Source organism: Platichthys flesus, chromosome 16 (genome assembly GCF_949316205.1).
Source record: "Platichthys flesus chromosome 16, fPlaFle2.1, whole genome shotgun sequence".
Classification (NCBI taxonomy): domain Eukaryota; kingdom Metazoa; phylum Chordata; class Actinopteri; order Pleuronectiformes; family Pleuronectidae; genus Platichthys; species Platichthys flesus.
In genome coordinates, this window is record NC_084960.1 from 16545009 (window position 1) to 16556635 (window position 11627).

Below are 11627 nucleotides of genomic sequence, written 5' to 3' on the forward strand. Positions count from 1 at the left end.
TGGATTTTAGTGTTTATGCAATCGTAAAAAACTGTAACTCATGCTGGATCCCCTCTCCATCCATTCGTAAAACTCTCTGAAAAACAGTGTCAGGCCAAATTGTGTAGTTCAGTGTAGATCTAGTATACATATTACAGTACAGTAAAAGACTGAGACAGTATGCAAGATCACACTGCTAAAGTGAATACATACCTCTGCATAATCATGCCGCAGTCGTTTCACCTTTTCGGAATTGCGCTCGAAAGGCACTCGATAAATTTGCTTCATTTGAATATGTTTATTTTTAGGATGCGTGCCAGTGTTGATGTTGAGACCTGATGGATATCGTTGAAAATCGCGTGTTTATTGACAATGTTAGCTTGGAGCTGCTTGAGTGTTATAGCATTGTTGGCCAAAACCATGTTTACTATCTCCCTCTCTTGCTGTTCTGTGAACATAGGAGGCCTTCCCCCTTGTCGTCCCCGAACCTCAATCCTACGTAGAAAAAAAAAACAGTATACAATAGTAGAGTAATTTCACAGGAAAAGGTAACAGAAGTGCTGATAGTGCATAGAATACAGTACTATAAGCAGTTACTGAAACCGTGCAGATGTTTTTGATATGATGATATTTTTACAATACCTATTTTCCAGTCGAAATGTTCTCATCACACTTGCCACCGTATATCGGCTTAGATTTGGCTGTACTCGCAGTCCAGCCTCCCTCAGCGTCAGGCCGTGGTTGACAACGTGGTCAACCAGTGTTGCGCGGATCTCATTTGTCAGATTCGGTCCTCTTTGAGCACCTTCTTGTCTTCCTCTTCCTCTTCCTCCCCTTCATCCTCCTCCTCGTCCTTGTCGTCCTCCTTCTCCTCGTTCTCCTCGTCCTCCTCCTCGTCCTCCTCCTCGTCCTCCTCGTCCTCCTCGTTCTTCTCGTTCTTATCGTCCTCGTCCTCGTCCTCCTCGTTCTCCTCGTCCTCCTCCTCATCCTCGTCCTCCTCCTCCTCGTCTTACTCTTTCTCTGACTCTTTCCATTGTGCTTGAAGAACGATGAACTCACCTGCTGCTTTTTATAGTGCTTATACACCTGATTGGTGTGTCTACAATTACAGTTTTTCACAATTGTTAACACACGTTTTTTGTAATAGTTTGTTATAACCACTGGAGACCGGAATGAAGGTAATGAGATGACTTCTTTATTGCGTGCCTCAGCTCCAAGATACAGCAGCTTCTAGTGCATTCCAAGATGCCTCACATTGAACACCTTGTGTAACACTCCGCGACCGTTGAGAACCCAAAACAGTGTTAATGCGCGGCTACATCCTCCTTTCTTAACATGGAGATAAACTTCATTATTTTAACTGCTTAACAACCACAAATTAAATTAAACTGATGCACTAATGAACTCATATCAACACAAACTTTGTTGTTCTTCCAATAGGATTACATCAACAAAACTGACTAAATGACATCTATCTGTTTTTTGATCTCTCTGTAAGAACACAATAAGTAACTAAGAATATCATAAGAGAACATTTCAGATATTCAAGCATTTCACTTTTCAAGTAGACCTCATTACTTACCGTAAACAGTTTACCATTTTAACACTGAACATTTCACAACCTAATGTAAAAGGTTGTGAATGTAAAATCATTTTACATTCCTTTATTTCTTTATTTTTTTTTACTGATCATACAGACTAGACTGTAAGCTTGCGTTTACGCCATTTTACCACAGTCCTTAATGTTGATTCATTTGAAAGTCTTCGAACCTCTTGGGGGGTCTGATGACTCGGCCACTCCTGGTTTGAGTCAGGTCTGGTGTGGATGAGGAATTACAGTCCATAGTCTCTGCTGTGCTTGTAGATGGCGAACTTGGCAAATCCTCATCCTCGCAGTCCGAACCTGAGCCTGAATTCACCTGGGTGCAGGCAGGTGTTTTCCTCAGAAGACGCCTGTTGCGCCTGTAGCGTTGCCCAGATGATGTCTGTATGTTGTAGGAACGATGTTCAGCTCGCCCTGCTGTAACTACAGCTGGACGCCAACCCTGTGCAGTCTCCATGTGCACAGTGTTGCCAGGGCTCAGTTCAGGAAGCTGCTTCGTGCCTCTGTTGTAGCAGTGTTGCTGTCTTCTCTGTAGGCATTGGAGCGCAGAGTGTGCATCCTGGGGCACTGCGGGCTGGAGAATGGCGCTGGAGCTTGGTAGAGTGCTCCTCAGTATCCTGCCCATGAGCATTTGAGCAGGAGAGTAGATCATACCCGTAACAGGTGTGTTCCGCAGGGTGAGAAGTGCAAGATGATGGTCTGTCCCAGTTTGCTGTGCCTTTTTGATCACCTGCTTCACAGTTTTCACATTTCTCTCCGCTAGGCCGTTAGACTGTGCATAGCCAGGGCTAGAATGAGTGAGTGTTATGCCCGATGATGTTGCAAAGTTGTGCATCTCCTGACTTGCAAATGGAACATGGTCACATACTATCTCTTTTGGAATTCCCAGTCTGGAAAACACTGACTTCATTTTCATGATGACGGTGTGGGCGGTCTTGTCCCTAATGTTCAATACTTCTGGGTATTTTGAGAAAACAATAACGGCTTTTTCAAAACTACACACTCAAAACTGAAAACCTCACACACAAAATGCTAAACCTGACACTCCCTTTGCAAGATGACTCTTTGCCATCAAATCTCTTACCTGTTCACAAAATGGAACTCTTGTTTTCATTTGGTACACACAGCCATTTTTTCAAATGACACACACGTACCACTCATTGACTACACACAACTAAGCATTTGCTTGCACACTACCAAGCATTAACAGCACACTGAAGTGCAAAATTGAAAACACATTCATCAAAATGGAACACACCATATGAATGACAGTGACTCTGGAGAATGAGCCATTTCTCCTTTTGTAAATGTCCAAGTGTAGGCTCAATTTTTTCATAGTCAAACATAAAACAGCACACAAATATGCAGCATAAAAAGGTTTATTTCGGTACACACAGAGAACAGTACAGTAAACCGGCCTGCTCAACCCCCCCCACCCCCTTTCACAAAAATTACAGTTTTTCTCAATTGTTAACACAGGTTTTCAAACAATGATGGCTTTCTCAAAACTGCACACAAAAAAAAACAAAAAAACTCACACACAAAATGCTGAAAGGCCTCGGCACTCACGTCGCCACAGGCCTCCTCCATGGCCTGGAGCAGTGAGACCCGGTCCTGTGGGTTCGGTTCATATACCTTCCACATCCAAGCGGAAAATAATTCCTCAATGGGATTCAGGAAAGGAGAATAAGGTGGAAGGTATAGAACGGAAAAATGTGGGTGGTCCTGGAACCACTCACGCACTTGAGCAGCCCGGTGGAAGCTCACATTGTTCCAGACCACAAACTGATCGATCCGCTGTGGGTCATCTACCTGGCCAGGTGGTACCAGCAGGTCATGCAGGCCATCCAGGAAGACGAGGAGACGGGCAGCGTTATAGGCCCCTAGGTGGGCATGACGGTGCAAGATCCCATGGTGATTCATTGCAGCACACAGTGTGATGTTCCCACCACGCTGGCCGGGGGACCTCAACAATGGCCCGCTGGTTTCTGCCCCGTCGCCTCCTCTTCACCAGGTGGAATCCCACCTCATCAATAAAGATGTACTGGTACAACATATGAGCTGTGTCATGCTCCTGGATCCGCTGACACAGACAGCATGAGAATGCAAGTTACAGCATGGACACAGAGAGGTAAACACAGTGGGCTACAGTGAGACACTGTAGAAAAGGAACAATATTGGATTACAGGTACAATACATGCATGTGTCAGTTCTGAATGTTGGTACTTACAAGCACAAACTCTCACTGTAACTCCTTCATGCCTGTGTTCCGTTCAAATGGGACCCTGAACATTTGTTTCATTAGCATGGCAGTCCTATGAAGAATATGGTCCAATGTAGAGAGGCTGACGGTCTGGACGTTTCTAAATGTAGCATGGTCAGCCAGGATCCTAGTGTTTATTTGTCTGAGTGTGATAGAGTTGTTCTCACGAACCATATCTACAATGTCAGTCTCCTGTTCGGCTGTGTAAATGAGGTGAAATTGCTCAACAGACCTGAATGTTTAGAGATTTGAGTATTTGTGTGTTGTAGGTTGATGCTTTGAGATTTTACTTGAGAAATGTGTGCAACAACTGAACATTATGTGTAGTGTTTTGACAACAAGGTGATGTGTAATTGACATCAGAGTGTAAAGAATGAAAGTCAGAATATAATGCAGATAATGGAGTGTGAAGTAGTGCCAAATTGGGTCGAGCGATTTGTACATGAAGTGAAGGTTGTGCAAATTGTGCCGAATTTTCGCTTTTTGGGTGTTAACAAATGTGAAAAACTGTAAGCAAACGAGTGTTTGCACACCTGATGACTGTGTTGAACCAATTGGTTGGACGGTGTGGCAATTTGACAGTCAGTGCTTTGGTATTGCAAGGACGTGACCTCATGATAGATTTTTGTGTGTAATGTATGTTAAGTGTGTTTAGTGTTTTGCAAGTCACTGTGTGTACAGTTTTGCCACAAGTGTGAGGTTGACAATGTACTTATAGTTGTGCAAATATGGGCTGATGTTTTGCTTCTTGAGTGTAAGGTTTTGCTAATAGTGTACTACTTTTAATTTTAGTGTGTAAGCAATCCCAAAAACTGTAATTCCCATGGAAAGTTTCCAGCTTTGAATATTCCCGGAATTTTGCAACCCTAGGCATTACACAGAATGGGGTCCTCCTCCGTCACACCAATATGGGCCCTTACAACACACTTCACATTCTCAAATGTTTGGACCGATTACACAACATCGTCACAGCAGTAAACCACATCCACCAGATGCAATACATTGTCATCCTGGTCAATGAGTCATTCCACTGCTCTGCTCTGGTCCAGAACCGGTTTCAACACCATCCACAGTTTACAGTACTATACCTTCCACCATACTCTCCGTTTCTAAACCCAATCAAAGAGTTTTTCTCGGCATGGAGGTGGAGGGTTTATGATCTCCGGCCCGAGGCTCAGGTACCCCTCATTGAAACCTGTACTGGATACAGAATTTGCTGCTGGTCTGAAATTTGTTGAGCTTACAGCGTTATGCACACTCCTGTAGTAGTGTGGAAACTGGGACATGTTCTGGTGTGATTTTCCATGTTGAGAAAATGACTGATTTGGAAATAAATTATATTTTCATGAGTCTGCAATATTTGTCCTGTGTATTGTTTGGTGAATTTATTGTATATTTGCACTCTCTCAGAGTACTTCACTTGTAGAACTTTAATCACCGACAACTAGAACTACTAAAAGTGTTTAAGGTTCGCAACAGCAGTGTGTAACTGGCTCAAACATAATTACAGTTTTTTACGATTGCATAAACACTAAATTCAAAAGTTTTACACAATTATCCAGCCTTACACTCATGTAGCAGAACATGGGCCCAGATCTGCACCACTATAAGCACAATGTCACCTTCACACTTTTTGCAAAACAATACAAACAGTGATCTGCAAAACACTAAACACACTTGTATACATTAAACACAGAAGGATATCAAGATGTCACTTCATTGCAATTCCTTAGCAATGCCTGTCAAATTACCACCCTGTGAGCCAATTGGTTAAACACAGCCATCAGGTGTTCAAACACATGATTGCTTACAGTTTTTTACGATTGCATAAACACTAAAATCCAAAGTATAACACAATTATCAAACCTGACACTCAAGGAGCAAAACATGGCCCAGATCTGCACCACTATAAGCACAATGTCAGCTTCACACTTCTTGCAAAACAATACACACTTTGATCTGCAAAACACTAAACACACTTGTGTACATTAAACACAGAAGGATATCATGATGTCAGTTCCTTGCAATTCCTTAGCACAGCCTGTCAAATGACCACCCTATGGGCCAATTGGTTAAACACAACATGTTTAACCATTTGGCGTTTAAACACAGCATTGCTTAATTGTAGACACAACTATCAGGTTTAAGCACTATAGCAATGCAGCAGCCTAGTTCACCTGTTTTCAACCAAAATGGAGCTTGTGCTCAAAAAAGAAGAAGAGTGAGGGTGAGAGGGAGAATCCTCGGAGGTGAAGAAGGCTGCGACTGTGGCATTAGTAATGATGGTGTGTGTGATGTTGCATACTGCACACATAACTTTCATAATGTAAAAATACTGTATTCCAGACCTATGCTGAACTACACAATCTTGTCTTTCACTGAATTTCTGTGAGTTTTACAGATGGATGAGGAAATCGCATGAATTCATATAAATAGATGAGACAGGGTTCATAGGACAAAATCAAAAAGGAGAGGCAGAAATATCATTGGCCACGGGGCTATAATCCATGTCCCAGGAAAACGTGGGGGTAACATCACCCTTTGTGCTGTCACTACAAAGAATGGGGTCCTCCTCCGTCACACCAACATATGCCCTTACAACACACCTCACATTCTCAAATGTTTTGACCGATTACACAACATCGTCACAGCAGTAAATCACATTCACCAGATGCAATCCATTGTCATCTGGAACAATGAGTCATTCCACCACTCTGCTCTGGTCCAGAACTGGTTTCAACACCATCCACAGTTTACAGTACCATACCTTCTACCATACTCTCCGTCTCTAAACCAAATCAAAGAGTTTTTCTCTGCATGGTGGTGGAGGGTTTACAATCTCTGGCCCCAGGCTCAGGTACCCCTCATTGAAACTCTACTGGATACAGAATTTTCTGCTTGTCTGATATTTGTCGAGCTTACAGTGTTATGCACACTCCTGTAGTAGCAGAATTCAATTTTCATGAGTCTGCAGCATTGGTCTTGTGTAGTGTTTGTTTATATTTGCACTATCTCAGAGTACTTCACTTATAGAGCTCCAATCACTGAGACCTGGAATTGCTAAAAGTGTTTAAGGTTAGCAACAGCAGTGTGTAACTGGCTAAAGCAGAATTAAGTAATATGAAGCGTGTGTGTTTCATATGGCAAAATAATATTGTTTTGATAAAAAAGTGTATAGTTTTTACAAGAATGTTTAGTTTTGCAAAGGATCTGAGGTGTTCTGCTGATTGGCTGTGTGGTTGTGCTGATTGTGTTTAGTGTTTGAAACACCGGGCCCTGTTTTGAAAATCGTACATCACCTTGTTTTGACAACAAGGTGATGTGTAATTGACATCAGAGTGTAAAGAATGAAAGTCAGAATATAATGCAGATAATGGAGTGTGAAGTAGTGCCAAATTGGGTCGAGCGATTTGTACATGAAGTGAAGGTTGTGCAAATTGTGCCGAATTTTCGCTTTTTGGGTGTTAACAAATGTGAAAAACTGTAAGCAAACGAGTGTTTGCACACCTGATGACTGTGTTGAACCAATTGGTTGGACGGTGTGGCAATTTGACAGTCAGTGCTTTGGTATTGCAAGGACGTGACCTCATGATAGATTTTTGTGTGTAATGTATGTTAAGTGTGTTTAGTGTTTTGCAAGTCACTGTGTGTACAGTTTTGCCACAAGTGTGAGGTTGACAATGTACTTATAGTTGTGCAAATATGGGCTGATGTTTTGCTTCTTGAGTGTAAGGTTTTGCTAATAGTGTACTACTTTTAATTTTAGTGTGTAAGCAATCCCAAAAACTGTAATTCCCATGGAAAGTTTCCAGCTTTGAATATTCCCGGAATTTTGCAACCCTAGGCATTACACAGAATGGGGTCCTCCTCCGTCACACCAATATGGGCCCTTACAACACACTTCACATTCTCAAATGTTTGGACCGATTACACAACATCGTCACAGCAGTAAACCACATCCACCAGATGCAATACATTGTCATCCTGGTCAATGAGTCATTCCACTGCTCTGCTCTGGTCCAGAACTGGTTTCAACACCATCCACAGTTTACAGTACTATACCTTCCACCATACTCTCCGTTTCTAAACCCAATCAAAGAGTTTTTCTCGGCATGGAGGTGGAGGGTTTATGATCTCCGGCCCGAGGCTCAGGTACCCCTCATTGAAACCTGTACTGGATACAGAATTTGCTGCTGGTCTGAAATTTGTTGAGCTTACAGTGTTATGCACACTCCTGTAGTAGCAGAATTCAATTTTCATGAGTCTGCAGCATTGGTCTTGTGTAGTGTTTGTTTATATTTGCACTATCTCAGAGTACTTCACTTATAGAACTCCAATCACTGAGACCTGGAATTGCTAAAAGTGTTTAAGGTTAGCAACAGCAGTGTGTAACTGGCTAAAGCAGAATTAAGTAATATGAAGCGTGTGTGTTTCATATGGCAAAATAATATTGTTTTGATAACAAAGTGTATAGTTTTTACAAGAATGTTTAGTTTTGCAAAGGATCTGAGGTGTTCTGCTGATTGGGTGTGTGGATGTGCTGATTGTGTGTAGTGTCTGAAACACCGGGCCCTGTTTTGATAATCGTGCTTAAGCAATCGAAAAAAACTGTAATTTTAGTCACACCAATCAGGTTTAAGCACTTTAAAAATGCTGAGTTCACCTGTTTTCAACCAAAATGGAGCTTGTGCTCAAAAAAGAAGAAGAGTGAGGGTGAGAGGGGGAATCCACGGAGGAGGAGAAGGCTGCGGCTGCAGCATTAGTGATGATGTTGTGTATGATGTTGCATACTGCACACATAACTTTCATATAGGGATGCACTGATATGGAAATTCTTGGCCGATACCGATAACGATATTTAAAATAACAATCTGGCCTATACCGAAATTTGTTTATTTTCTTTTTGTTGTTATTCATTCACCCTTTTGTGCCAGAAAAATTATTAAATCATTATTTAAAAAGCACTATTTAAAAAATGTTCAGCCCTTCATCACTCTTATCTTTTAATGAGCACAAATTTAATCAGATTTATGAAACAATCTTTGATTTAACTAAACTTTCTTTAACAGAGACATATTATGCCCATTTTACCGCAAGTTGAAATGGTTCCTTGGGATCTTAATGAAATGACTGTAACACAGTATTGCCCGTTTATTAGATGTGTTACGGCTTCTGTGTGTATGACGTATGTTGTCAATTCCCTTGTTACCTGTGCATGAGACGGATGAATAGAGCCGATGCACATGAGAATAAAGTACTTAAACAGACGCTACGCTCATACTTTTTACGTCAAGTTACACTGCGTGAGTCAAGATAACTTAACAAGCCCTCCTCAGTTTGACCTGTTTTTAGTGTCGGGCAGAAATCATATCGCGTCAAAACCCACCGTGGCCCTTCACGATGCTTGTTTTAATTAAACAGTCGGATTCCCCTGGTCCGCACCAGTTCTCAGGGTTCCCCCAGCGGTCGCCGTAGCTGAGGTGATCCGCGAGAAGGGCCCGACACGCGTCCAGAGTGGCCGCCGCTGACCGCGTACCCAGTCCCCTCCAACGGCCCGCCTTTCAAGCCGGCGATGGACACCGCCCCGCGGTCCAAGAGAAAGAAAGCCCCCGCACCAGCGACGCCGGGAGGCGCCACCGGATGAGGACCTCCCGGTGCCGCGCACTGAGCCTCCGGCAGCGCGGAGAGGAGGGCGACGGAGCGACTGCTCCCCCAGCCGCGGCACGTGCCCAGCGGTTTTACCACAAATATGAACATCGGCCAATGATATCGGTGAAAGTCAAGTTTATTACCGATAAGCCGATATCAGTAAACGAGGCGAATATCGGCAGCTACCGATGTACGACCGATAAATTGGTGCTACTCTACTTTCATAATGTAAATGTACTGTATACCAGATCTATGCTGAACTACACAATATTGTCTTTCACTGTATTCCTGAGTTTTACAGATGGATGAGGAAACCGCATGAATTCATATACATAGACGAGGCAGGGTTCATAGGACAAAATCAAAAAGGAGAGGCAGAAATATCATTGGCCATGGGGCTATAAACCATGTCCCAGGGCAACGTGGGGGTAACATCACCTTTTGTGCTGCCACTACACAGAATGGGGTCCTCCTCCGTCACGCCAATAGGATCACTTACAACACACCCTTACAACACACCAAATGTTTGGACCGATTACACAACATCGTCACAGCAGTAAACCACAGGCACCAGATGCAATCCATTGTCATCTGGGACAATGAGTCATTCCACCGCTCTGCTCTGGTCCAGAACTGGTTTCAACACCATCAGCAGTTTACAGTAACATACCTTCCACCATACTCTCCATCTCTAAACCCAATCAAAGAGTTTTTCTCTGCATGGCGGTGGAGGGTTTACGATCTCCGGCCCCAGGCTCAGGTTCCCCTCATTGAAACTGTACTGGATACAGAATGTTCTGCTTGTCTGATATTTGTCGAGGTTACAGTGTTGTGCACACTCCTGTAGCAGCATGAAAACTGGGACATGTTTTGTGGTGATTCTCCATGTTGATATGTTGACTGATTTGGGGATATGGAGAGAAATAAACTATATTTTCATAAGTCTGCAGCATTGGTCTTGTGTAGTGTTTGGTGAATTTATTGTATATTTGCACTTTCTCAGAGTGCTTCACTTATAGAACTCTAATCACTGATAACTGGAATTGCTAAAAGTGTTTAAGGTTAGCAACAGCAGTGTGTAACTGGCTCAAAGAGAATTAAGTCATATGAAGCGTGTGTGTTTCATATGGCAAAAAAATTTGGTTTTGATAAATAAGTGTATAGTTTTTACAAGAGTGTTTCGTTTTGCAAAGGATCTGAGGTGTTCTGCTGATTGGGTGTGTGGATGTGCTGATTGTGTGTAGTGTCTGAAACACCGGGCCCTGTTTTGATAATCGTGCTTAAGCAATCGAAAAAAACTGTAGTATCAAACCATAGACAATAAAGTTGTACAACATGTCAGCACCCAAAAGTGAAACCACCCATTTTGAACGCCCACTGGTGGCTGGATTTTACATAGGTCAAAACTATTGTTTGGACACGTTTTTTCAACTCTGAAGCTCTATTTGGTAGCGAAAGCGAATAATAAAATAAGTAAATAAATAAATAATTACGGTGAATTTGGGTAATGTGAGACATTGTGAGGCACAACCTTTACTCCAGTTTGTTTATTTCATTCCCCTCGCAAACACACACACACACACACACAGACAGACACCAACAACAGACAGTCAGAGTGGACCACTTGTTTCTGTGCATAAAAACTATTATTATTATTATCTTTATATTTATTTTATTTTAAGCCATTTTATAATAAAATAAGTGAAAGCCTGCTTCTTTAATCTTATGCCTATTCTGAGCTGCTTGGTCACAAGAATGTTCAACATTCATAACATCTTCAAAAATCCTCCTTTTAAGAAAACATTTATTATATCCACTCTGCTCTTGAAGCATGTAGAAAATAATGTGCCCTGCAAAACAAAGATGGACAACTTGACTGCCCCCAAAAAGTGAAGCCAAAGTGTCTTGATCGCCCCCTGGTGGCTGGATGCAGTATAGGTTATAAACACCACCTCCTCCATGTTAACAAGTTGGTGGCGTTTTTGGATTCACATTCACTACCAAACTGAGTTTCAGAGTTGAAAGAGTTAAGTCCAGGTATGGGTGTGGCCGATCCTGCTGATAAGGAAAAGGAATATGTGTGTGTCAACTTTTTTCAAGCCTGCTGAGGATTTAATTCTTGCAACAAGCAGT

At 42.3% G+C, this 11627-nt stretch overlaps 1 protein-coding gene across 1 annotated transcript in view; it reads left to right on the plus strand.

Moving 5' to 3' along the window:
* Positions 1–11627, plus strand: part of LOC133971464 (uncharacterized) — a gene marked incomplete at its 3' end in the record, with an annotated part of 66899 nt that overhangs the window by 22725 nt on the left and 32547 nt on the right. The window lies entirely within an intron of this gene.